Source organism: Nomascus leucogenys, chromosome 6, assembly GCF_006542625.1.
Source record: "Nomascus leucogenys isolate Asia chromosome 6, Asia_NLE_v1, whole genome shotgun sequence".
In the NCBI taxonomy this organism is placed as follows: domain Eukaryota; kingdom Metazoa; phylum Chordata; class Mammalia; order Primates; family Hylobatidae; genus Nomascus; species Nomascus leucogenys.
This window is the reverse complement of record NC_044386.1, coordinates 43,531,637-43,559,080: the sequence shown is the minus strand read 5'-3', so window position 1 is coordinate 43,559,080 and position 27,444 is coordinate 43,531,637. Positions and strand designations below refer to the sequence as shown.

Sequence of the window (27,444 nt, the reverse complement as noted above, 5' to 3'; positions counted from 1 at the left end):
TGTTCCTTTCCATGTTTAGTGCTTCCTTCAGGAGCTCTTTTAGGGCAGGCCTGGTGGTGACAAAATCACTCAGCATTTGCTTATCTGTAAAGTATTTTATTTCTCCTTCACTTATGAAGCTTAGTTTGGTGGGATAGGAAATTCTAGGTTGAAAATTCTTTTCTTTAAGAATGGTGAATATCGGCCCCCACTCTCTTCTGTGTTGTAGAGTTTCTGCTGAGAGATCAGCTGTTAGTCTGATGGGCTTCCCTTTGTGGGTAACCCGACCTTTCTCTCTGGCTGCCCTTAACATTTTTTCCTTCATTTCAACTTTGGTGAATCTGACAATTATGTGTCTTGGAGTTGCCCTTCTCGAGGAGTATCTTTGTGGCGTTCTCTGTATTTCCTGAATCTGAATGCTGGCCTGCCTTGCTAGATTGGGGAAGTTCTCCTGGATAATATCTTGCAGAGTGTTTTCCAACTTGGTTCCATTCTCCCCATCATTTTCAGGTACACCAATCAGACATAGGTTTGGTCTTTTCACATAGTCCCAAATTTTTGGAGGCTTTGTTCATTTCTTTTTATTCTTTTTTCTCTAAACTTCCCTTCTCTCTTCATTTCATTCATTTCATCTTCCATCAGCGATACCCTTTCTTCCAGTTGATTGCATCTGCTACTGAGGCTTCTGCAATCTTCGCGTAGTTCTCGAAACTTGGCTTTCAGCTCCATCAGCTCCTTTAAGCCCTTCTCTCCATTGGTTATTCTAGTTATCCATTCTTCTAATTTTTTTTCAAAGTTTTTAACTTCTTTGCTATTGTTTTGAATTTCCTCTCGTAGCTCAGAATAGTTTGATCGTCTGAAGCCTTCTTCTCTCAACTCATCAAAGTCATCCTCCATCCAGCTTTGTTCCGTTGCTTGTGAGGAACTGCGTTCCTTTGGAGGAGGAGAGGTGCTCTGTTTTTTAGAGTTTCCAGTTTTTGTGCTCTGTTTTTTCCCCATCTTTGTGGTTTTATCTACTTTTTGTCTTTGATGATGGTGATGTACAGATGGGTTTTTGGTGTGGATGTCCTTTCTGTTTGTTAGTTTTCCTTCTACCAGACAGGCCCCTCAGCTGCAGGTCTGTTGGAGTTTACTAGAGGTCCACTCCAGACCCTGTTTGGCTGGGTGTCAGCAGTGGTGGCTGCAGAACAGCGGATTTTCGTGAGACCACAAATTCAGCTGTCTGATAGTTCCTCTGAAAGTTTTGTCTCAGAGGAGTACCCGGTTGAATGAGGTGTCAGTCTGTCCCTACTGGGGGGGTGCCTCCCAGTTAGGCTGCTCAGGGGTGAGGGACCCACTTTAGGAGGCAGTCTGTCCATTCTCAGATCTCCAGCTGCGTGCTGGGAGAACCACTACTCTCTTCAAAGCTCAAGCAGAAATGCAGAAATCACCCGTCTTCTGTGTCGCTGGGGCTGGGAGCTGGAGACCGGAGCTGTTCCTATTCGGCCATCTTGGCTCCACCCTGGCAAAGACTTTGTTCCAAAGATGACGAAAATAGTTGTCCAAAGGCTGATTAAGAATTACAAGGCAGTACTTCAAATTCCCAGTGGAAAGCAGGGGCTCCAACAGGGTAAAGGCATGCTCCATAACGGATTATTGGCCTACAATGGCTGGTGGAGCCACAGACTGGGGAGCGCAGGCTGCGGGAGCTACGGCGATCGACCACTCGGCGCGCAGCTGAGATGCCTCCTAGCCAAGCCAACCTTAAGAAAAAAAAAAAAAAAAAAGCTGAAAGTGTCACCCTACCTAACTTCAGACCATACTAGAAAAGTACAGTAACCAAAACAGCATGGTACTGTTATAGAAACAGACACATAGACAAATGAAACAAAATAGAGAGCCTAGAAATAAGGCCACAAACCTACAACAACCTGATCTTTGACAAAGTCAACAAAAGCAAGGAATTAGGGAAAGGTCTCCCTATTCAATAAGTGGTGCTAGGAGAACTGGCTAGCCATGTGCAGAGAATTAAAACTGGAACCCTTCCTAACACCATGTACAAAAATTAACTCAAGATGGATTAAAGACGTAAATGTAAAAGCCAAAACTATAAAAACCTTAGAAGAAAAAATCTAGATAATACCATTCAGGATATAGGCATGAGGAAAGGTTTGATGACAAAAAGTCCAAAAGCAATAGCAACAAAAGCAAAAATTGACTAATGGGGTCTAATTAAACTAAATAGCTTCCGCAGAGCCAAAGAAACTATCATCAGAGCAGAGAACCTAGAGAATGGGAGAAAAATTTTCAACCTATCCGTCTGACAAATGTCTAATATCCAGAATCTATGAGGAACTTAAAATTTACAAGAGAAAATCAAACAACCCCATTAAAAAGTGGTCAATGGGCATGAACAGACATATCTCAAAGAAGACATACATGTGCCCAACAAACATGAAAAGCTCAACATCACTGATGACTGGATAAATACAAATCAAAACCACAATGAGATACCATCTCACACCAATTACAATGGCTATTAATAAAAGGTAAAAAAATAAAAACAGATGCTGGTGAGGTTGTGGAGAAAACGGAACACTTTTACACTGTTGGTGGGAGTGTAAATTATTTCAAGCATTGTAGAAGAGTGTGGAGATTCATCAAAGACCTAGAAGCAGAAATATTGTTTGACCCAGCAATACTATTACTGGTTATACACCCAAAGGAATATAAATCTATTTTAAATATACATGTATAGATATGTTCATTGCAGCACTATTTGCAATAGCAACGTCATGTAATCAATCTACATGCCCATCAATGATAGACTGGATAAAGAAAATGTGGTACACCTACACCATGGAATACTATGAAGCCATAAAATGTAATGAGATGATGTCCCTTGTACGGACATGTTTGGAGTTTGAAGCCATTACTCCCAGCAAACTAACGCAGGAACAGAAAACCAAACACCACTTATTATTCTAACTTATTAGCTGAAGCAGATCAATGAGAACACATGGACACATCAGGAAGAAAAATACACACTGGACACCTGTTTCATGACATGGGGGAGGGGAAGGAGAGCATCAGGAAGAATAGCTGGGGGTGCTGGGCTTAGTACCTGGGTGATGAGATGATCTGTGCAGTAAAGCACAGTGGCGCATATTTATCTATGTAAGAGACCTGCATATCCTGCACATGGACCGCTAAACTTAAAATAAAAGTTGAAAAAAATATTTATCACATATGGACCCCTGAACTTAAAATAAAAGTTGAAAAAAAATGAGAATCTGGTGGATTCTCTATGTTAGACGCAAACTGAGGATCCTGAAGCTCCCGCTGGGGGAATTGGGGCTGGGGGCACCCTGGGGAGCTGCTGCCAAGGCCATCCACCCTCTCTACAGGTTGCCTCCCTTCCCGCCCGGTGATGGAAAGGAGAGGGGGAATGTGAACAGCTGTGGAAGTCAGACTCTTGGGAACTGAATCAGGCTCCAGCCCATGCCCTCCAGCCCAGTCCAGCCAGCGTGCCTGCCAGTCTTCCCACCCAGCCAGCCCAGCCCTCAGGATTGTTAGATGGAACAAGGATCCATCATCACCCAGGCATGGAGGGAAGATGCCCTGGTCCTTACCAAGCAAGGCCTGGTTTCCAAAGTGCTCTCTGAAGAGGCCTCATGTTTGTCACATATTAGAACTAAGATTCCTTTCTGCTGTTCTTGCACCCAGCATGTTGGTCAGTCAAGTTCCCCTGCTGAGCTCTCCACACATAAGGAGGACGTCAACACCATTGCTATGTTGGATCAGCTCCAGGGTCTCCAGTATCAGTTTTATCAGATCCCAGGAACCTGCCTGCTCCCAGAGGTGACAGAAAAATCAAGGAAGGATCTGTATGGTCACTGACCTGGATGAAACCCTTGTGCATAGCTCCTTTAAGCCAATCAGCAATGTTGACTGCCTACTGCCTGTCTGTAGAGATTGAGGGGACCATGCGCCAGATCCATTTGCTCTTGAGGCCTTATATGGATGAGTTCCTGAGATGACTGAAGGAACTGTTTAAATGTGTTTTCTTCATTGCTGTCTTCATTCCCACCTGAACAAGTATGCAGATCCTGTTGAGAGGTGACAGCATGCTGGCAGTCCTCACAGCCCATGCTTGCTCTTGGGGCCTCCTCTGCCTGGGGTCCCACTTTGGCGGCACTTGAGGAGCCCTTCAGCCTGCCGCTGCACTGTGGGAGCCCCTTTCTGGGCTGGCCAAGGCCGGAGCCGGCTCCCTCAGCTTGCGAGGAGGTGTGGAGGGAGAGGCACGGGCGGGAACCGGGGCTGCACGTGGTGCTTGCAGGCCAGCTGGAGTTCCAGGTAGGCGTGGGATCGGTGGACCCCACACTTGGAGTGGCCAGCTGGCCCCACTGGCCCCAGGTGGTGAGGGGCTGAGCACCTGGGCCAGCAGCTGCTGTGCTCAATTCCTTGCTGGGCCTTAGCTGCCTTCCCACGGGGCAGGGCTTGGCACCTGCAGCCCGCCATGCCTGAGCCTTCCCAACGAGCACCACCCCCTGCTCCAAGGCACCCAGTCCCATCAACCACCCAAGGGCTGAGGAGTGCGGGAGCACAGCACGGGACTGGCAGGCAGCTCCACCTGCATACCTGGTGCAGGATCCACTGGGTGAAGCCAGCTGGGCTCCTGAGTCTGGTGGGGACATGGAGAACCTTTATGTCTAGCTAAGGGATTGTAAATACACCAATCAGCACTCTGTATTTAGCTCAAGATTTGTAAACACACCAATCAGCACCCTGTGTCTAGCTCAGGGTTTGTGAATGCACCAATCGACACTCTGTATCTCGCTACTCTGGTGGGGACATGGCGAACCTTTGTGTCTAGCTCAGGGATTGTAAACGCACCAATCAGCGCCCTGCCAATCAGCAGGATGTGGGTGGAACCAGATAAGAGAATAAAAGCAGGCTGCCCAAGCCAGCAGTGACAACCCACTCGGGTCCCCTTCCACACTGTGGAAGTTTGTTCTTTCGCTGTTTGCAATAAATCTTGCTGCTGCTCACTCTTTGGGTGCACCCTGCTTTATGAGCTGTAACACTCACTGTGAAGGTCTGCAGCTTCACTCCTGAGCCAGCGAGACCACAAACCCACCAGAAGGAAGAAACTCCGAACACATCCGAATGTCAGAAGGAACAAACTCCAGACACGCTGCCTTTAAGAACTGTAGCACTCACCGCGAGGGTCTGCGGCTTCATTCTTGAAGTCAGTGAGACCAAGAACCCACCAATTCCGGACACACTGTGACGGGTGTGCTGGACCAGTGTGGGGTGTTCTGGGGTTGCCTAGCCTATGAGTCGTGTTTGTTCCACCAGGGCTGCTATGTCAATGACCACAGCCATCTGGGGAGGGATCTGAGGAAAACTCTCATCCTGGACAACTCGCCTGCTTCTTACATCTTCCACCCAGAGAATGCAGAGCCTGTGCAGTCCTGGTTTGATAACATTCCAGACAGCACCTGCTGCACCTGACATCAATCTTTGAGGAGATGAGTGGAGCAGAAGGCGTCTACACTAGCCTTGGGCAGCAGTGGGCCCTTAGCCTTCCCTGCTTCCCAGCAATGGCCATCACAGTAAGGGACTTTCCCACACTATGCCTTTATGATCAGCCTGAAAGAGTGAAGACTGGAACACCTACCCACATGGGCCTGGAAAGAGTGAGAAGTGATTGAAAAGAGCTTTAGGACAGCTTCGATGCTGAGTGGGTGAATGCCAGACCAAGGAAACCCAGAGCTACCTGCCATCAAGTTGTTGGGTTCCCGAGATGTGGATGTGAGAGAAAGAGAGCATGCATGTTTTGCCATGAACTGTGGCCCCAAGTATATAGTGTTTCAGTGGGGGAGAAGCTGAAAGACGACTCTTCCCAAGCTAGCTTGTCTCCTCTCCTGTCACCCTATGAGCCCCTGAGCTCCATAGGGATGAAGATGATTGAAGTCTCCATTGCAAACCTGGTCTTTCCTCAGTGCTGCAAGGCCTATGCCAAGGAGAAAGGAAGGGTATGCCTTTCCGTGTTCCAGGCACACATCTTTCTGAAATATTTCTCCAGCCAGTTGTTGCAGACAAAAGACGACATTTCTGGGAAGATTGGGACTTATGTCCAGACCAGTAGCCAAGCCATCAGGTCTTGTGGCCCAAAGACTATGCTTGCTTAAGTCCAGCCAAGTGCCTGGGATGGATCCTTTCTGCATCTCCCCAAGGCTCACCACTTAGCCATAGCCCCAAACCTGTGGGGATGGAAGTTGTCTCCCCGCCCTGCAAGAGGACAAATAAATGATTTCTGTTCTTTTGACTCTGTTTTAAAATTCTCTTAAAAAAAAAAGTAGCCTATCTGAAACTGAAAAAAAAAAGAAAAACAAGAAAAAAGATATCATACTTACATAGGTGAAAAACATATAGATATATCTATAAGCAACAAACACAGCTAATTCACACATATATGAAACATCACATTGAGATAAAGTGTACCGAGCTAAAAATTATCATTCAACTCATATCAAGCTTTAAAAGCAAAAATACAGTTAACTAATCTGAGAAAACATAACTCCCAAGAAAATAAACACAATAACAAGGAACTGAAAATCAGAAGAGAGATTTTAATGCATAAAATCCTGAATACAGCATAGATTTACAATGAAAAATAACTCTTTTTTTTTGAGACAGAGTCTTGCCCTGTCACCGAGGCTGGAGTGCAGTGGCACAATCTCAGCTCTACCTACTGGGTTCACGCCATTCTCCTGTCTCAGCCTCCAGAGTAGCTGGGAATACAGGCGCCCACCACTATGCCTGGCTAATGTTTTGTATATTCAGTAAAGACGGGGTTTCACCATGTTAGTCAGGATGGTCTCGATCTCCTGACCTTGTGATCCACCCGCCTTGGCCTCCCAAAGTGCTGGGATTACAGGCATGGGCCACCACACCCGGCTGAAAAATAACTCTTTAGATATCTGCAGCATTCAACTGTGTGCACTCATGAAAAGCAGACATTTTAAGTCATTGGAATTTAATAAATTGCAGTAAAATTATACAGAAAATACATTTCAATCATTAATAATAGGCTCTGAGAAGAATTTAATAAATAATCATTAAAAAGACAGGAGAATTTTATTATGTTCTCAATATGTTGCTGCTCTTCTTACCACAAAATATAATAAAACCATATGACTACAATATAGCTTTCAGGAGCCAAAAAAGCCTTCTATTTTCAAATAAAAGAACAATATAAATTTTGCAAAATACGATGAGCATTACTGAAGTATAAAGTAAATATCTGGAATTAACATATACCATCATTTAGATACAGACTAAGAAAAAGAATATAAATGTTAATGATTCCTTTCTGCCTACAGTGAGCTTAAAATTATAACCAAAAATTTTAATAAATATGTAGCACCTCCAAGAAATTTTATTAATAGCTTACATAATGTGTAAATTTGAGTAATTTATATTAGAATTTTTGAAGCTAAAAATCACCAGCTTGACATTCACTTCAGAAAGCAAAAGGTAAAGGAGAGTAACATAAGCAAGATGACAGAATGGGAGGTTCCGCATCCACATCCCCCACAACATAATGCAGCTGCCACAGCAAACATAAGTGCATTCATGAAAGCCTTGGAATCCATTTCAGAGTTTGTGACACCCAGCTGGAGGCAAAGACCAAGGAAGACATCTTCAGAGGGTGAGCACTTGACCAAGAGGCAAGCTTGCCAATCACGGTCTCGGCTTCAAAAGAGAATACAGCCACATCTTACTGTAGACTTGGCTATAACTCATTTGACCTTAGTCCTGACACTGCAACAATCTGCCAGAAACACAAGAGAATTCATACTTGGCCAGGTGCGGTGGCTCACGCTTGTAATCCCAGCACTTTGGGAGGCTGAGGCAGGCGGATCACGAGGTCAGGAGATCGAGACCATGGTGAAATCCCCTCTCTACTAAAAATACGAAAAATTAGCCGGGCATGGTGGCAGGAGCCTGTAGTCCCAGCTACTCGGAGAGGCTGAGGCAGGAGAATGGCGTGAACCCGGGAGGCGGAGCTTGCAGTGAGCCGAGATTGCGCCACTGCATCCCAGCCTGGGTGACAGAGCAAGACTCTGTCTCAAAAAAAAAAAAAAAGAGAATTCAAACTCACCTGAGACTTAGGTGACAGGCCTGCAGAACTTGGTTCTCTCTGTAGTCCTTGAATCAGGCAAAACACACCTTCTTTCCTTCTCCACCCGTGATCTGGAAGAAATCTTCACATTGCTATGATGAAATGCTAACTAACAATATGAAAAATACTAAAGTATTAATGTCACTAAAAATGGTAAATACATACTGAAATTCAGAATACTTTAAATTGTTATCATGTTAAACTAAACAATTAAAGTATAAGATGTTTTACGTAAGTCTCATGATAACCACTAGGAAAAAAAATGTAGTAAAGGAAAAGAGAAAGTAATTAAAGCATACACAAACAACAAAAATTAAACGTTGGATATGGTGGCTCCTGCTTATAATTCCAACACTTTGGGAGGCCAAGTTGGAAGAATCATAAGCTCCTTGGGTGTCGTGGTACATGTCTGTAGTCCAAGCTACTTGGGTGGCTAAGGTGGGAGGATTGCTTGAGCCCAGGATATTGAGGCTAGAGTGAGCTCTGATATGCCACTGCACTTCAGTCTGAGCAAGAAAGCATAACTTTATCTCAACAAAAATTAACAATACCACAGGAAGGACAGAACAAGAAAAAAAAAGAAGCAAATTTAAAATGGACAGAAAACTACACATTTACAATAGTAACTGCTTACCTATCACTACCTTACAAATAAAAAGATTAAATTATCTACTAAACAGATACTGCTGTAGACTGAATGTCGTCTCCAAAATTTAGGAGAAAATTTAATAGCCAATGTGTTAGAATTAAGAGGTGGAACATTTAAAAATTAATTAAGCTATAAGAACTCTGCCCTCATGAATGGATTAATGTTCTTATTATGGGGATGGGATAATTATAAGAAGAATGGACCTGTTATATATTAAAAAAAAAGCTCTCTCTCCCTCACATCTTTGGCCATGTTATTATCCAGCAACCAAACCTTCAACAGATACAAGTATCATGTTGTTTTGCCTTCCCAGCCTCCAGAATCATGAGTCAAATAAAATTCTATGCTTTATTAATTACCAGTCTGTGATACTTCTGTTATAGCAGCCAAAAGAGACTAAAGCAGACAGAGTGGATAAATGAATCTTTTAAACCTCATAATATGCTGCTTACAGGAGACTCAATTATGAATTAAGAACATAGGCTAAAAGTGAAAGGATAGAAAATGATATTCCATGCAAATAATAATCAAAGGAGTGTAATGGTAGTTATGCTTAAATTAGACAAAATAGACTTTCTAGCAATGTCTCTCACAAGCATGAAATGAGTTTACCATACAATAATAATAGGGGTTAATTTGTCAAGAGAATATAGCTATATATATTTACGCATCCAAAAGGGATGCTTCTAAATATAAAAAGCAAATATTACCAGAACTGTAGGGAGAAGTAGAAAGAAATCAAATAATAGAAAACTTTAATGAAATGTATAATAAAGGGCAAATAGTTAACAGCATTGTAAATTGGCAAGGGAAAACTGGTCTCATGTGTTGCATTTGAGAATGCAGCAAGGAAAGTGGGAACTGATAATTTTACTGCAAGCCTCAGTTAGGCTGAAAAACAGGGTGGTCGATTAGAGGTTCCACTTGCCATACATTAAAAAAACACAGGAGAAAACCAGTCCTCCTCTGGAGTTTTAAAATAATGAAAGAGCAGAAAATTAGTCTAAAGTGGCTCTAGTGCCCTTTGTTCACGGGTTAAAAAAAAAATCTAAAACCTAACTCAAATACATTTCCTATAAATCACTATCTTAGCCTGAAACAAAATGCAGGTTTAACCAATGACAAACATGCAATTAACCTCTGAATATGTAATCAGAAAATTTCCATCTGGATAGTTCAAATAAGGCGACTGCATAACTGGAACCAATTCTTGAATTTGGGTTGCTTTCTCATTCATCTTATAAAAGCCTTTCCTTTATGCCCCTCTGGTGGACCACAAATCATGGCTGGGTGCTTTCCATTTCACCAATCACTTTGTTCACATAAACTGGTTAACTTTTTAACATAGACTCCCGTTAATTTTTAACAAGAGAGACTGGGGACCCCACGGGCCGTGGCTCCTCTCACGCACACACCTAGTCGCGGATTTTCCCTGATGACCCACCTGGCATCCCTGAACAATCTGGGAAATACTCAGGGCTGTGGGCGCAGAGCAGGGCGCTGCCCAGGGACAGGACGGGACGGGAGGGGCGGGACGTGGGGGTCCCCGCTGCTGGCTCAGCGGCCATCTTGTGGCCACAGGGGACTGTGGGCCAAGCCTCGGGAGACTCGGAGCTAACCGTGGGGAGGCCGGTCCTGCCGGTTTCACAGCTTGCTCTCCTTTCTCTGGAGGCCGAACCCCGCATACTCACCATCTCCCAGCTTCCAGGATGTCCTGGCACCTTAACTATGCGTCCCCAAGGACCTACAGATCACAGGGCAACAGGGGCTGGGAGAGAGTAGCCCGGGGCTCCCAAGGTGGAAGAGGCGAAAGAGGAGACGGATCCCAAGCTCCTGTGCCAGCGCCAGTGAGAGACAAAGACCCCGCCAAACGCCGGAAACCACACCCTCCTTCCCTCGCCTCTCCAACTGCGCGCCTGATTGGGCGGTTCCCATATCAGTGTCACTGATTGGATAAAACTCCGGGACGCACCCACCCCAGCCTGGGAGAAAAGTGAAAGCCCATGGTGGGGGATGTGGAGAAAGGTGAGTATGGCTCCAGCAACTCAGTGAGACTTGGTTTTCCATCTTGAAGATTTGCCCATCCACACTGAAACCGTAGCCTAACAAATGCCAGTTCTCACACTACACTTGCTGGGATACCAGTATGTAGCCTTTTGAAAAAAATAAAATCTTTCACCTAAGAGAAGGACAAGAGAAAAGGAGGGTTTCACATCTAAAGCCTTCATTTTCTTTATGAATCAACAGCCACTTGTCATTTGAGTTGTCCGAAGGCGACTGACAGCACTAATGCACTTAATGAATCAACCAGGAAAAATGGGCCTCTCAGGTGAGGAGGAGGCACAATAGTAACAAAATCCAATCCATTCTCAGCTTTGCATGGTGCTTGCATCTCAAGAAATGGTGTTAGCCATGTGAACCGTGTTCACTGGACAACGCCAGAGGAAAGAATATTTAGTACAACACAACTATGAGGCTGCAAATCAAACTGTTAGTGGGAGCATGAATGAGGCTTCAGTGGCCGAGACACTGGTGGCTACCCTTGGGCATCACTTAAATCTTCGAGGTGAAGGATCTTTTTTTTCCCAATTGGCTCAGAGAAACTAATAAACATTAAAATTGAGATTTGTTTTTCTTTACGAAATTTCTAAGACATAGAGGACTCTCTAACATTCCAAAAGACATTCAGCTATACATGCAGCTGAGGACCTGGCTGCTCTGTAGAGGGATGGCAGAGGAGCAGCCACTAGCTTTAGTAGCTTTAAGCTCCTCCTCTCATAGGAACAGGCCACCCCCACACAACCCCCCTAACTTCATAGGCTCTGGCTGTCAGGTGCACCTGGGGACTGTCTTCCTCCCATCTCATTGGCTCTCCAAGAGAGTCCAGCTCAATCTAAAACCGACCCTAGGAAGGCGAGTTGTAGACTCTCCTCCATTCTCCCAGTGCAGTGTGACTTCTGGAGAGTGCTCCTCCATCCTCTTAACTCAACGAATGTGAAAAGAGCCGGTTCCCAGGCAGTTAGATGTTCAGTGACCTAACAGGCCCAACATGTGCAGGGCCTGGCCTCATAGCCTGGCACCTCTCCCCTACCTGGCCTTCATGCCGGCCTTTTCTCTTCTGTCACCAATGTCAGGTGATGGTCACTTGTGCCACACTCTCATGAGCTTGGTAAGTAGCAGGGGTGTAAACCCCAACAGATTTGCTGTGACTCTAACCTTTTGCCTCCCACTCAAGTGACATTATAAGCATAATTTTACATTTGATCTAATTTATGCATAATTTTTTTATAACATTTCTAACAACAGCCCTCACAACCAAATGAGTCTGGGTTACAGGACACATGGGCGAGGCTGGGGTAGCAGGTTTCACTTACTTTATTCCAATGTGAAATGAAGATTGATGACTTAGAAACAAGACAAAGTTGTTTATCAGCTGTAGGGTTGCTACACTTGCTAGCTCATGCTCACTTCCTTTGAAACAAGGTATCTGGACAGACCATATTCATAAGTAGCTCTTCGCAAAACCCCAGACAGAAGTCCCAGTCAGACACAGCTCCCTCAGGCTCACAGGTCGGCAACCTCATCCTCCATGTTAGGCTGTGACAGCAAGCAAGGGAAGGAGCACAGGAAGCAGGGGACAGGGAGAGGCCTGGGACTGTAGGGATCCCAAAATGCCCCAGAGCTATTCTCTGTAGAAGGGCGCACGCACATCTCACTCTGTCAGTGCAGTGGCTGAATCATGGGTCACTGCAGCCTCAAACTCTTAGGCTCCAGTGATGCTTTCACCTCAGCCTGTCAACTAGCTGTGTGGTAAAAAGCCTCCTATTTTTTTACTTAAAACTTGGACTTTAAGCCAGGTTAGGCCTGGGAATAGTGGCAGCAAAAGCAGCAGCCAAATGTTTACACCCCAGATGTCTACACTCATGGGCACAGGCACATTCCACGCTTGCAGGAGCACAAGGGGCCTGAGAGGCAGCTGTTTCCCAGCTGCTAACTGATGTCCGCACACTCCATTCACGTGTCTCCATTCAGGTCTCTGCATCGTATATTTGCTCAGCCAGTGCAAACACATCTTCTGGGGGGACATCATAAATTGCAGCACCAGCCCCACTTGTTCTGTGAGGGAGTCAGGAGGAATCTGCTCAGCTCCTAATCCCCCAGGACAAAGGTGATGCCCCCTTTTCAGGACTTACATCCAGCAGCGCCATCTCTGGATGGGTTTTTCAAACACAAGCAGCATGAGGTAGCAAGCATGGTGTGACAGGCTCAGGGCCATGGACAGCTGGCTGCTGGAGAAGCAGCACAGGGCAGGCACATCTGTGGGTGGCACCATGAGAAGCCAAGGCAGCCACAGGCCCTACCCCCAACAGCCCCAGCCCAGATGGCATTCAGATCTTCCCGGATAGTATTGAGGTTCCCAATGCCCATCACTCACCTGCTCATTAGCACGGCCTTGTTGGTTATTGAGGGACTAAGGAGAGGGGGTGGGGGATGTAGATCCAGGGTGGTCACCCACTCACAGCCAGAGTCCACCTGACTCCAGGCCAGCAAGCAAGCCCAAGCAGCTCAGCTCTAGTCACCTCTGGCTGCACTTTATATGTATACCTTACACAAAGGTAGCATAAAGAGGTCAACATTAGCTGTTGTGACATGAAAGTCTATGCCCCGTTAAGACCTTAAAATGCTGTTGTCTTAAGCCCTCTTTATTCTAATAAAATTTATAGAAATAAACACATATAAGCTAAACTACTATAAAGGAAATATTAGGATTTTTTAAACCCATAAACAGACATGAAAACAGTCACTGTTTGATTGCAGAGAAAGTGAGATTCTAAAGCAGCTGGCCCCAAAACAGCCTCACCAAACCCCAGGCAGGCCAGGCAGTCTGAACACTACCAGGCCATGTGATGGTCACAGAGGATGGCAGCTCCCATGAGTATTCTCAGGCACCGTGTTCCCTTCTCACTCACAGTCTCAGATGCCTCCTCACCAATACTCTGTGAGGGGAGGCCCCACCTCACTAGAGCACAGGAGGTTCCTGAGCTCTTCCGAGAAAATGGTCATCAAAGGGTGGAGCTAGGGGAAGCCCAGACAGAACAAGTGAGTCCCTAAGATCTTAACCTCCCTCAGCTTCTCCACATGGGTCCCTGAGTGAAAGTGAGCAGCCTCATGTCCCCTTTGATAGGGTTCCAGTCCTGTAGGTCTGGACTCTGTCATTTTATGCTACCTTAGGGGGTGACAGTGCAACCCCAGGCCCCTTATTTGCCATCTCTCAATGCCAGGCCAGGCCCAGAGCCCTTTGCTGACAAAGCCCAGGGGATGCTCGAGGCCCACCTCGGCGCAATCAGTAAGAAGGGCAAGGAGGTGCAAGTAGACACAAATCCCCATGGACACAGCCTCAGGCATGTTCCACAGGCTCAGGGCCTCCCTGATGAGCTCACGGCCCTCCTTCAGGAAGCCTGCGCAGCACAGCCCCAGGGAGCAGTGCTCAGATGAGCAGGCAGGCCCCACGTCCCCCACCCCATGACGCTCTTTTCCACTTTGCAGGGTTTCTGCATTGGCCAGTCGCCACTGCATTCTGTTGAGATGTCCCAATTGAAGTGAGTGTTGAAGGCCACAGAGCTGATGGAACTGACTGCCTTGCACATGTTGTAAATCACCTCCTGGCTCCAAGGGTCAGCTGTGGAGACACAGCTTGATGGGAGGTAGCCCCACTCCACCATCAGTGGTGCTGGGTTGCCCTGATCTGCACCTTCCAGGTCCTTGCTGAGATGTCTGCATGCTTCTCTAAGGGACTGGGTCACGAGGCACCCCTGGCAAGGACCAGCTGGCAGAACAGGCTGGACACTCTCCCTCAGCCTCCCCAGAAGCCCCGCATGTGCTGTCATCTGTGCTGATGATCTCCGTGGTAAGATTATGGGAAATTTTTTAAAGCAACTTTTCTTCTCTCACTTCCCTATCTTAATAACAGCACTGATAACTTTTAAGCCCTAGCAAGCTGAAACTGCAAGACACACGATCTTCTGCCTTAGAAGGGCCATGTTTGGGCAGGGTGTGCCCAGGTGGGAGCTCCATGGTTGTTAGTGGAAGCGGGGAGCTGGATGGGCCTGGCCCCATAGCCTAGTAAAAGTAGGGCCCTCTCCTTCCAGAGCATGAAAGTCTCAGAGGCTGGAAAAAGGTGTTTGGGTGGTCTGCCAAGAAGCAGAAGGCTAGAAGGCCTGGAAGGAACCCCAACAGCCTTCAAGGTGCCAGAGAGGGCTGGGTTCATTCCAGCTTTCTTTGCTTTCATCCTGTTAGCAAGAAAACCTGCTCGAAAATGGCAGGCCGGCCTGAGGCTGCCATTCACTCATGAGGGGCTATAGGCACGTTTAATGTGGCTCTTTCTTGAAGCAGCTGCTCAGGCCGGTTCTTGCAAAGCAGTCCCCTTATTATCCACAGGTCCTTGTTCCAGCCCCTTGTCTGCAGAGGGACTAGGGAGGGAGAAAACGGCTCAGCCTGTGCCCCACTACCTGCTCTGAGATCTCTCTTTTGTTACTTCCTCACGGACAGCGTCAAACTTCCAAATGAACAGACCAGCATGGAGCCTCCAGGAAAGTACACAGAATTCTGTCTAGTCCCCAGATGGAAGGGGGTTCCCAGTGAGGGCAGGGCCAGGCTGCATGTAGCTCTTCAGGAATGTTCTCCTCATGGTCGAACTTCAAGGTGTACATCCTCTGTGTGCATGCAGTCCATGGCAGGCTCTGCCTGGAGAACCGTCCAGCTGCGCACCTGCAATGTGGTGGTGACCCTCTTGGATGGGTGGTTCTGGGCCCCATGGCAGGCAGCAGAGAGGGAGATGCTCAACCACCAAGCCCAGAGCCCTGCCACAGGCTTCTGTGAGGCCTCCACCTGCTCTGGGTTCTTGCCCTGAGAGGCTGCCCTGAAGTCAAACAGAAGCAGGTGGGCCTCTCTTCCAGGGCTGCTCTCTCCCCCACTGACAGCTCCCTAGAGGGGGACTCGGACAGCGGGGACAGATTCCTTAGGCAGAAGGACTGGAGTTTAGGCTGACCGGTTCATTCCATACCCCCACATGACATGACACAAGGCAGGGGCTGTGGGACAAAGGCATTGCCTCTTCTTCTGGCATGAGGAATGGCTCAGGTAGCAGGGGCTGGTGGGGCTGGGGTTGAGCGATAGGCTGTGGGCCACAAGGAGTGATTGAACACCGAGTAAGTGTCCTGGTTATCTGTCCACAGACCCAGAACAAGTGGCATCCCAGGAGCCTGGGAGGGGCTGGCAGAGACTTACTGGTTCCAGGAAAAGCCCCATGTGGATGTAGTAACGCTGCCTGCGGATCCTTGGCTGTAATTACAAACAGGTACGTGAGGTCCCCGTGCATCTTGCAGCTCTCAAAGAGTGGGTTCCAGCTGCTCATGGTAGGCACTTTTAGTCACTGACCATGCTTCAGGAATGGCCAAGCTTGATTAAGCCAGGCGTCTTGCTGTGAGACCCTCCACCCAACTGAGGACCCTCTTCCATCTTCCCCCTGGCAGTTTCACCTTCCAGTTCTGGTTCTGGAGACGCGATGGCCCCTCTTGGAACCCTGGGAGAATGTGCTCAGGTGACACACAGTCGACAGGGCCCATTTCCAAGCCATTCTTCCATTTCCCACTGTTTGAGGGGCCGAGGCCGGTGATCAGCACAGGACCACCCATGGCCAGCTGTCTGCACCTAAATGTGATGCTGGTCTGGATGTCTGGTGGCCAGAACCCTCCAGGTGAGATGGCTGGTCCTCAGCACCTGGCTTCCATGCTCCTTTATCCTCTGTTCAATCCTGGCCCCAATGCCTCCCGCAACTCTCAGGTCACCATTGGAGAAGATGCTCAGGAAGAACAAGCAGCTGCAGTCAACACTGCTGAAGGTGACATATGGGTCCAGATTCTTGAGCTGGTCTTGGACATGGTACATGTGGATGCAGGCTTTGAGCAGTGTGTGTAGCTCTTTCCGGAAGGAGGGGAAAAGGGTGTTACCTGGGTCCTACACCCTAGAACAACCCATCTAAGACAGTAAATAGTTTGCAAGGTGCTATCATGTGTGATTTTAATTTTCAACTTTAGGCTTTCATTTTCAAATTCCACAAAAAACACATAAGGTGGGGTTCTGATTTCAACACACACACACATACACACTCACACACACACACATTCTCTCTCTCTCCCTGTCTCTTAGAATCTTCCAGTGCATTCACACTGAAAGCCAAAGTCCTCCCAGAATCTTGTGAGAACCTAAATGATCTGAATAGTTTGTCATTGCTTTTGGGGATCTGGGAAAATCTCTGCACATTTCTGGAGACCGCTGTTATGCCATTTTTAATAAATCTGTTGTGCTTCAATTCAGAAGTGTGTGAAGGGAGTTGTGGAGGAATTGGCATTTGGTTTAGAAATTCCAGGATCACCAGAGACAGATGAAAACTGTTTTCTTCTTTATAATGTCAAGTCTTATGAAGGCTAAAACCTAATTCTACAAAAAAATTAGACTGAAAAACTTTATAGGCAAAAGTTATCTTATTAAATAGGAAAAACTAATTATTTTGTTTTAAAATTTTCTTTTTCTTAGTGGGACCTAATCATAGAAGTTTAAACTCTGTATGCCAACAGCCTCTACTGTAGGATCGTTTATTGTATGTACTCATTTTACAGATTTCTTACAAAAAGTTTTTCCCTAAGGGAAATTAGAATATTGGTCAACATATATTGAATTCCCAATTATTACCTTATTTCCCACTTATTATTTTATGATTCTGCCTTCTTTAATATGAAGATTACTATGACTGTGTTTTCACTTTATGAATTATCATGTGTCACATTTGCCTGTAATTTCAGTTTCAGAAGTTCTAAAATAGCATGCTCAAATGTATATATTATGTATAAATTATATAATTAATAATTTATTAAAATATTTGGCTTGTATGTTTAACTGACTCTAGGCACAATGTTACTATTAGCATTTTCTTCCAGTTTTCCCATCTTTTATTTGACTAATAGTGCAACATATTTCCAATTTTTATTTTATATATCAATGTTTTACACTGTATTTGCAATATTTATATTGGTGCCATATATAAAAATGTAAGACTTTTCTATTAAAGGCCTGATTACCGCCTTACCATTTTGTGTAAGAAAAGCAGTAATGAATGCATCAGTAGCGTAATTTAAAACTTTCTGTAGTATTATTTAGATGCTTATTCCTTAAAACTTTCTCATCACAGCTATTTGTAATAATTATAATGTGTTTTCTCTGAAACGTTGTTGCCCTAACTGTATCCAAATAATTCAAAATTTATACTTTTCATGGATTCACAGGAAGAGTTGAAAATTGTAGTTACCTAGGATTCTTTTTCAGTTGGACACTATGTTTAGTCAGGATTTTACGGATTAAAGTTTCTCTTATGTTTTATAATTTTATGTTTCTGTATTTTTTAGATAAGCTGTCTCACATCAGTTAATTGTGTTTTTAGTTTCTACTTATTTATTATGATTTTGAATTACATTATTCAAATAAGAATTTGGGGGTTAATGTTTCTTTTAACTTTGTATTGCAATTTTACGTTTCTGTGTTTCATGTTTTAGGTTAGGGCACCTTACATCAGTTTATTGTTTTAAGTTTTAATTTATATAATATAATTTTGAATGACAATATTCAACTCTGTACAGCTTAAGACAGTGTGGGGCAAAAGTCAAATGTGAACCATCCCTATGTCTTTTGTTAATATAATGATTTAAGTGTTTGTTTGCTTGTATAAATATTGCCCCTATTTTGTTTGTGACTTGTATATTTTCTTCTTGTTTGATGGCAAATAATTGATTCTGTCTAAGTGAGTAATCATGGAAATTGTCTTAATTTCAACGTCTATTCTTTATATTATCTTAGTGTGAAAGAAAGATTTGTGCGATTTGAAGATAATTTTTCAAAAACTTTGTAACTCTGTCTCTTTGGGTGTCTTTTTTTTTTTTTTTTGACAGAATCTCACCCTGTCGCCAAAGTGCAGTGGCACAATCTCGGATCACTGCAACCTCCCCCTCCTAGGTTAAAGCAATTCTCCTGCTGCTGCCTCTTGAGTAGCTGGCATTAAAGGTGTGCACCACCACGTCTGGTTAATTTTTGTATTTTTCATAGAGATGGGGTTTCACCATGTTGGCCAGGCCGGTCTTGAATTCATGGCCTCAAGTAGTCTGAATGCCTCAGCCTCCCAGGGTGCTAGGATTACAGGCATGAGCCATTGCTTTTGGCCCTTGAGTGTCATTTTCAATTTCGATTGTGGTAAAAATACATAACACAAAATTTAGAATCTTTAATATTTTTTCTTATACAGTTCAGTCATGTTAAGTGTATTTACATTGTTATGCAACATATTTGTAAAACTTTTTTCTTTTGCAAAACTAAAACTCAGTACGCATGAAATGACAACTACCCATTTTTCTTACCACCTGGCTCCTGATAAAAATCATTGTATTTTATGTTTCTAAGTTTCAATACTTTAGATATTACATATAAGTAGAATCAGAGTATCTGTTTTATTGTGACGAATTTTACTTAGCATCATGTTCTCTAGATTTCTCTTTATTGTGGATGGTACAAGATTTTCTGCCTTTAAAAGCTCAGTAATATTCCATTACTTTTATATTACAAATTATGTTTATTTATTCATTCTATGAGGAAAATTTGTGTTGCTTTCACCTATTGGCCTTTGTGAATAATGCTGCAAAGAATATGGGTGTGCAAATAACTATGTGCTTATATGTGCGAGGTTTACGTCTGTGCTACATTCTGTTTTATTGGAAAAATTGTCTGTCTTTATGCCAGAAACAAACTATTTTCATTACTGTTGCTTTGTAATGCGCTTTGAAATCAGAAAAGGTGAGGTCACTAATATTGTTGTTTGTTTAAACATTTTTGGGCTCTTTATGGTCGCTTGAGATTCCATATAATTTGTTGGTTCCTTTTTCTATTTCTAAAAAAAAAAAAAAATGTTAACTTAAAAGGGATTGCATTGAATCTGTAACTCTCTTTAGGCATCATAAGCATTCTTCATAATATTAAGTCTTACAACCCTTAAACATGAGCATGCTCAAAAGTGAGTTGTTTAATTTCCATATATATGTTGCTATTTTTTGTTTCTTCTGTTATTGATTTCTAGTTTTATTCCATTTTGATTAGAAATAATAGTCATTGAAAGGCTAAACCACTCTGGGAAGTGACCTCCATTATAGAACATTACAAATATACGTGAGGGCACCGCTTCTGCCCTGATGGGCTACAGGGATGAGTTCTCTGAGATGACACATTGCAGACAAATGCAGGGAACAATATAACCCCTTTTTCATGTAAACTCTTCCCTATTTTTGTAGAGTATTAGTGATAGTGGTGGTTTTTAAGTCTTGGAGAAGGTCTGGCAGTACCGTGAAGCTGCCTGCTACAGATGATACCGGGATGAATAATTAAAACTATACAAACTGTATCAACATGAATAAATATAGCCTAGTGTAAAGTAAAAAGAACACAAAGGCCTTCTCTGATATTTCTACAAGTATGTATAAAGGGACTTTACACTTAACCAAGTTGCCATTGGGATTAGTTAAGGCTAGATTTTTTGGGGGCAGAACTTTGGGTCACTCATGGAAACCCCCTAAGAGAGAGCCAGAGAAATTCCATATTTGGGTCTGGATCCTGGGCCCATCCTGGTTTTGTCAGGCCCCTGTCTGTAGAGACCCCCATGTGCCTGCTGTCACCGTAACTGACTGTATGCCATGCTTGGGGGTGTGGTGAACCTGCCAGTTGTCCAAGGAGATGGGGGAGTTAAACCCATAAAATATCTGCTCACTGATTTTAATGCAGTCTATAAAGAGTGTTCCCAGCAGCGAAGCCGGAAAAAAAAGAAAAAGAAAAAAAAAGAAGTTAACTATCTGCTTTGTTTTTACCACCAGGTGACATCTCCATTAGAAATTCTGTTTCCTAGATCAGGAAGCATCCTCATAGCCCCCCATAGGAGCATCCGCATAGACCCCCATAGGAAGCATCCACACAGACCCCCATAGGAGCATCCGCATAGCCCCCCATAGGAGCATCCGCATAGACCCCCATAGGAGCATCCGCATAGACCCCCAGCCAATGAGGAAACCAGAGGACAGCTTAAGGCCTTGGGATTCACATCTGAATAGACACACTTGGTCCGCAATGCTCAACTTTTTATTCCAGCAGCCATGACCTGGGTTTGAATATGACAGACCCACCAGTGTTCTAATGCCTTAAAACCTGCCCCTGTGAGGAAGAGCCCCCTCTTTCCTGCTACCCCTACAACACATGGTAATGGTAGGCAGGGTCGGGTTGCCCAGATTAGATGACAAGTGTGGCCTAGTATGGACGGACCTGCCCTGGGCTACACTGTGTTACCTGTGTGTGCCTCTTGTCGAATGGCCAGTAGTATCAAGGATGCGGGCTGAGCCAATATGTATATTGTCAGAAAAGGCTCTCACTTTGAGCCTTTCTAAGGCAACAACTTAGGAATGTAGCACACAATGAGAACACAGTGCTCTCTCAGGCAACTCCCATGAAATGAGCTAGATGCAGGGCTGTCTCTAGAATGTGGGTGTCTGGTTCCCAAAGTTCTAAATTCTGTTAGGTTCTGTCACAAGGGAAGTCTGTTAACTTCTTCAAGGTTTTACCCCCTGAGCCCTTTTCCTCCATAAATCTATGCAAAGGCCCTGCTGGGCTGCTGATTACTCACCCTCCTATCCCATGTCAACTCTTTACCTGTAAAGAGTTATGCAAACACGATTATGCCCCTTACTCTCCAAAAAGATCTAAATGCAGCCAGGGCCCCAGGTTTGAGAGAACAGAGTTGGGTTAAAATCTTCTTTTGCTTTTCATTTCTGTGACCATATAAAAATCACTGTGTGCTTTAGGTCTCCCCAGCCCTGAAGTATGCATAAGAGGATTATGCTAGTATCAAGTTCCAAAAACAGTCATTGGCGATATACGAGATAGAATGAATAAAAATCGGTTGGATGCTGTGACTCTTGCCTGTAATCTTAGCAGGTTGGTAGACCAAGGCGGGTGGAACACTTAAGGCCAGGGGTTTGAAACCAGCCATGGCCAGCATGGCAAAAACCCTTCTCTACTAAAAATGCAAAAATTAGCCAGATGTGGTGATGCATGCCTGTAATCCCAGCCACTCAGGAGGCTGAGGTGTAAGAATCACTTGAGCCCAGGAAGCAGAGATTACAGTGAGCCATGATCGTGCCACTGCACTCCAGCCTGGGTGAGAGAGTCAGACTCTGTCTCAAAAAAATATATATATTATGTATATATATTTATATTTATATATTATATATAACTATATATAATATATAAAATTATACATATATATCTTTATATAAAAGAGATATATATTTTATATATATGGCCTTATTTTTCCATTCTACAGCAGAAGAGGTTGAAATCAAAAGAAAATCAGATACTGTCTTCTGGCCTTAAATATTCCAGAGCTGTCCATTATATTTGGAATCATATCTATATGCCTCATCTCAGCCTTTGTGGTGGGCACCCGCAACAAAGTCTCACAGCAGCACTAAGTTGTGAGTGACTCTGTTATTTAAAAATGCAGCTCACAGCTCAGTGCCTCAGAAGCCGGTACTATAACACCGGGTTTCCAACAAAGAGATGGGATTCCAGCTCAAGCCTGTTTCCCTGTGCTTACTTAAAGGTAGTAATATTCTCAGAAAGGTTTAGGAGGTGGGCTCTGGATTAGTAGGAAATTGCTGAAAGGAAAAATGTATGGAAAGTCATTGGGCATGAACAGCCATCTTTTCTTGCTTCACACAGCTCACATGTGCAAACTTGGGGAGAGTTAGTGTAAAACATGTGACAGAGATTTGGGCCCTGACATCAGTGAGCTTATCTCACACAGACTCCAGTTGACCATATTGGTTCCGACAAATTTTAGCCAGTTTTTAGAAGTCTCGTAAGTGGAATAAATTTCAGTCTTTCAACAAGTTGTATCTTTTCTTATCTGTCATTCTGCAAACTGAAGAATTTCTGCTAGTTATTGGTTTAACTCTTTGGGGATCTGGATCTAGTTTCTGTCAAAGAGAATACAACAAATATGATAGGTTATCACTTCTGACTTAGTTTAGGCTTCTATACCAAAAAACATAGACTAGGCAACTTATAAACAAAAGACTTTAGTTCTGGAGGCTAGAAATTTGAGATTGGGCTTCCAGCATATTTGGGGTCTGGTGAGGACTCACTTCTGAGTTTCAAACTCCAGACTTCAGGTTGTATTCTCATTTAGCAGAGAGAGGGAGAGACAGCCTTCTGAGGTTTCTTCTACAAAGCCAGTAATCTCTATCATGAGGGCCTCATTCTTAGGACTTAATTCCCTCTGAGCTGCTAAGGCCATTACACTGGGGATTAAGGTTTTGGAATGTGAATATGGTGGGGAATCACATAGTCTATTGCAGCTTCCAAAGTTATATTCCTTAAACAGCTATTATCTTCCTCCTACTTGCTCTGTCCTGTGCTTCCTCTCTCAATCTCTCTGTCTCCCTTTCTCTCTTTTTCTGTGCATATGTCTGTTTATCTCTTTCATTTTCCATCCCTCTATTGTATTCCTCAAGCTGAGGAAGCGATCTCCAGTGTCTTAAGATGCTCTAGGCACAGACCCACATGATACAGAACTGAGATGCCCAGGCCAATCGAGAGGAAGGAGCTCGGGCTCTCAGTTCACACTGAATCGTGCCAATTTCCATGAGGCAGAGTGGAGGCTAATGTCTCCCCAAATCCAGCTTCATTTGAAATCACAGCCCCAACCTCGTAAGAGACCTTGAGGTAGAGGCACCCAACTAAGCTATGTTGAGATTCTGGTTCACAAAAATTGTGAGATAGTATTTGTTGTCAAAACGTGCTAAAATTCAGGGCAATGTTGTCAGAGAGGGGCAAATGACTAACCTCCTCTTTCAGGCCCCAGGATCCTCCCTCCCCTCTCTTCCTTTCTTTCTCAGGCTGCCTGCAGCCACACTTGTCCCTTTCTAACCTCCTCTTCTGAACTCACCTGTGCCTGTGAGTCTCTTCACAAAGAGTGGCTTCTCCCTGACACACTTTCAACACCTGCCAAGGACTGGCTGTCTGTTGTCATTCTGGTCACAACAGAATGTCACCTCAGCGAGGCATTCATGTCCCCTCCAGGCAACCTCTCCCCAACCCTCCCTCCCAAAATTCTAATTTATTTCCATTATAAAATGCTCTTTTCTTTCCCATGTACTTGCTTTAGTGTTTTTGTCCAGCAGTGCTCAGACTGTGGGCTCCCCGCAGGGATGCAGGGATAACATAATCATTTTTGGTACCACATGGTGAACCTACCAAGGTAGCTGCCACAGGGTGAGTGCTAGGGGAACAGTAGCTGAGTAAAATAACGTGGAAAGTCACAAAGCCATTCTCCCTGCTTTGGGCCACCCAATAATGTGGAGATCAAGAATAATAACAGGAGACGCAGGACCTCAGCGTGACTCTCCCCCTGGCTCTAGCTGCTCCGATAAAGCCCAGCAGGCATAAGAAACACAGGGTCTGCCGCCACCTACAGGCCCCCACTAGCACTGCGGTCCCAGCCAGAAGCATCACAAAACAGGTACCTGTATTGGGGGATTCTCCAGGCAGTGGCTCTTCAGGGACCCCTGGGGAAAAGGAGCAGTATCTGAAGGCTCCAAGGACCTTAAAAGTGACCTCGGAAGCCTCCCTTGATTCCTATTTTCCTCAGCCTCTTTGGGTGTGCTGTGCACTCATTAAACACTTTAACAGCATTCAGAGGCAATATTTTCTTCCACTTCCGAATGAGGACCTCAAGGACACCCCAAAAAAATAGCATTTTTTTCTGGGCCACACACTCCAGAGCCCAGTGCATTGTCACATTCTGCTTTATTCCAAGTCCTCATCTGCCCAAGTCTCCAGGCCTCTCTCTTCTCTGAAGGACTCTAGAAACTGAAAAGCCTCTTCCCAGAGTCTCAAAGCACAGTGAGTTACCAATGAAGAGCCAAGGGGAGCAGACACTTATGAGTATCTAGAATCCTTGGTATTATTCCTTTTGAGTACCCCTATTTATGAGGGAGAAAACGAAGGCTTTCTTTCCCGTAGCATCTCTTCATATCACACGGGGTGGTTGGAGAAGGGCATAGCTCATTTTAGTTCCAGGTGCCCACAGAGGTGGGAGTCACAACCCCAGTCCTGTCCTGTTGAAACAGCTGGGGAGGTCCCCAGGACCAGCAGAAGCCAGGGAACCTGGAAGATCCTTCAGCCCATGCTGTCAGCTCCTGGTCATGTAGCTGGGGGAGTGGATGCCTCTGCCTCCTGGCAAAGCTGCCTCTATTTCTTCCCCTTTTCTCACTTCTTTGGTTTGCTCTTCCCTAACCTCACCTCAATGATCTCCACTTTAGAAGCCTGTGTGTGTGGTGTGTGTGTGTGGTGTGGTGTGTGGTGGTGGTGTGTGGTGTGTGGTGTGTGGTGTGTGGTGTGTGTGGTGTGGTGTGGTGTGTGTTGTGTGTGGTGGTGGTGTGGTGGTGTGTGGTGGTGTGGTGTGTGTGTGTGGGTGTGTGTGTGGTGTGTGTGGTGTGTGTGTGGTGTGTGTGGTGGTGTGTGTGTGTGTGTGTGTGTGGTGGTGTGTGTGTGTGTGGTGTGTGGTGTGTGTTGTGTGTGTGGTGGTGTGTGTGTGGTGTGTGTGTGGTGTGTGTTGTGGTGTGTGTGGTGTGGTGCGGTGTGTGTGGTGTGTGTGTGGTGTGTGTGTGGTGGTGTGGTGTGTGTGGTGTGTGGTGTGTGTGTGTGGTGTGTGGTGTGTGTGTGTGTGGTGTGTGTGGGTGGTGGTGTGGTGGTGTGTGGTGTGGTGGTGTGTGTGGTGTGGTGTGTGTTGTGTGTGTGTGTGTGTGTGTGTGTGTGTGTGGTGTGTGTGCAGTGTGTGTGGTGTGTGTGTGTGTGGTGTGTGTGTGTGTGTGTGGTGTGTGGTGTGTGTTGTGTGTGTGTGTGTGTGTGTGGTGTGTGTGTGGTGTGTGTGTGTGGTGTGTGTGGTGTGTGTGGTGTGTGGTGTGGTGTGGTGTTGTGTGTGTGTGTGTGTGGTGTGTGTGGTGTGTGTGCGGTGTGTGTGCGGTGTGTGGTGTGGTGTGTGGTGTGTGGTGTGTGTGTGGTGTGTGTGTGTGGTGTGTGTGGTGTGTGTGTGTGGTGTGTGTGATGTGTGTGTGTGGTGTGTGTGGTGTGTGTGGTGTGTGTGTGTGGTGTGTGGTGTGTGGTGTGTGTGTGGGTGTGTGTGGTGGTGTGTGTGTGGTGTGTGTGTGGTGGTGTGTGTGGTGGTGTGTGTGGTGTGTGTGGTGTGTGTGGTGTGTGTGGTGTGTGTGTGGTGTGTGTGGTGTGTGTGTGGTGTGTGTGGTGTGTGTGTGTGTGTGTGGTGTGTGTGGTGTGTGTGTGGTGTGTGTGTGGTGTGGTGTGTGGTGTGTGTGGTGTGTGTGTGGTGTGTGTGGTGTGTGTGTGGTGTGTGTGTGTGTGTGTGTGTGGTGTGTGTGTGTGGTGTGTGTGTGGTGTGTGTGTGGTGTGTGTGGTGTGGTGTGTGTGTGTGGTGTGTGTGTGGTGTGTGTGTGGTGTGTGTGTGTGTGTGGTGTGTGTGGTGTGTGGTGTGTGTTGTGTGTGTGGTGTGTGGTGGTGTGTGTGTGGTGGGTGTGTGGTGGTGTGTGTGGTGTGTGTGCGGTGTGTGTGGTGTGTGTGTGGTGTGTGTGTGGTGTGTGTGTGGTGTGTGGTGTGTGTGGTGTGTGTTGTTGTGTTGTGTGTGGGTGTGTGGTGTGGTGTGTGTGTGTGGTGTGGTGTGTGTGTGGTGTGTGTGTGTGTGTGTGGTGTGTGTGGTGGTGGTGTGTGTGGTGTGTGGTGTGTGTTGTGTGTGTGGTGTGTGTGTGTGGTGTGTGTGTGGTGTGTGTGGTGTGTGTGGGTGTGGTGTGTGTTGTGTGGTGTGTGTGTGTGTGGTGTGTGTGGTGTGTGGTGTGTGTTGTTGTGGGTGTGTGTGTGTGGTGTGTGTGGTGTGTGTGTGTGTGTGGTGTGTGTGGTGTGTGGTGTGGTGTGTGTGGTGTGTGTGGTGTGTGGTGTGTGTGTGTGGTGTGGTGTGTGTGGTGTGTGTGTGGTGTGTGGTGTGTGGTGTGTGGTGTGTGGTGTGTTGGTGTTGTGTGTGGTGTGTGTGTGTGTGTGTGTGTGGTGTGTGTGGGTGTGGTGTGTGTGTGTGGTGTGTGTGGTGTGGTGTGTGGTGTGTGTGTGGTGTGTGTGTGGTGTGTGGTGTGTGTGTGTGTGGTGGTGTTGTGTGTGTGGTGTGTGTGTGGTGTGTGTGTGTGGTGTGTGTGGTGTGTGTGCGGTGTGTGTGGTGTGTGTGTGGTGTGTGTGTGGTGTGTGTGTGGTGTGTGGTGTGTGTGGTGTGTGGTGTGTGTTGTGTGTGTGGTGTGTGTGTGTGGTGTGTGTGTGGTGTGTGTGGTGTGTGTGTGGTGTGTGTGTGTGTGTGTGGTGTGTGTGGTGTGTGGTGTGTGTGGTGTGTGGTGGTGTTGTTTGTGTGGTGTGTGTGTGTGGTGTGGGTGTGTGTGTGGTGGTGGTGTGT

At 45.5% G+C, this 27,444-nt stretch overlaps 1 pseudogene; it reads left to right on the top strand.

Moving 5' to 3' along the window:
- The first annotated feature begins 3,534 nt into the window (after positions 1–3,534).
- LOC115835558 lies at positions 3,535–5,580 on the top strand (annotated as a pseudogene).
- Positions 5,581–27,444: the final 21,864 nt, after the last annotated feature.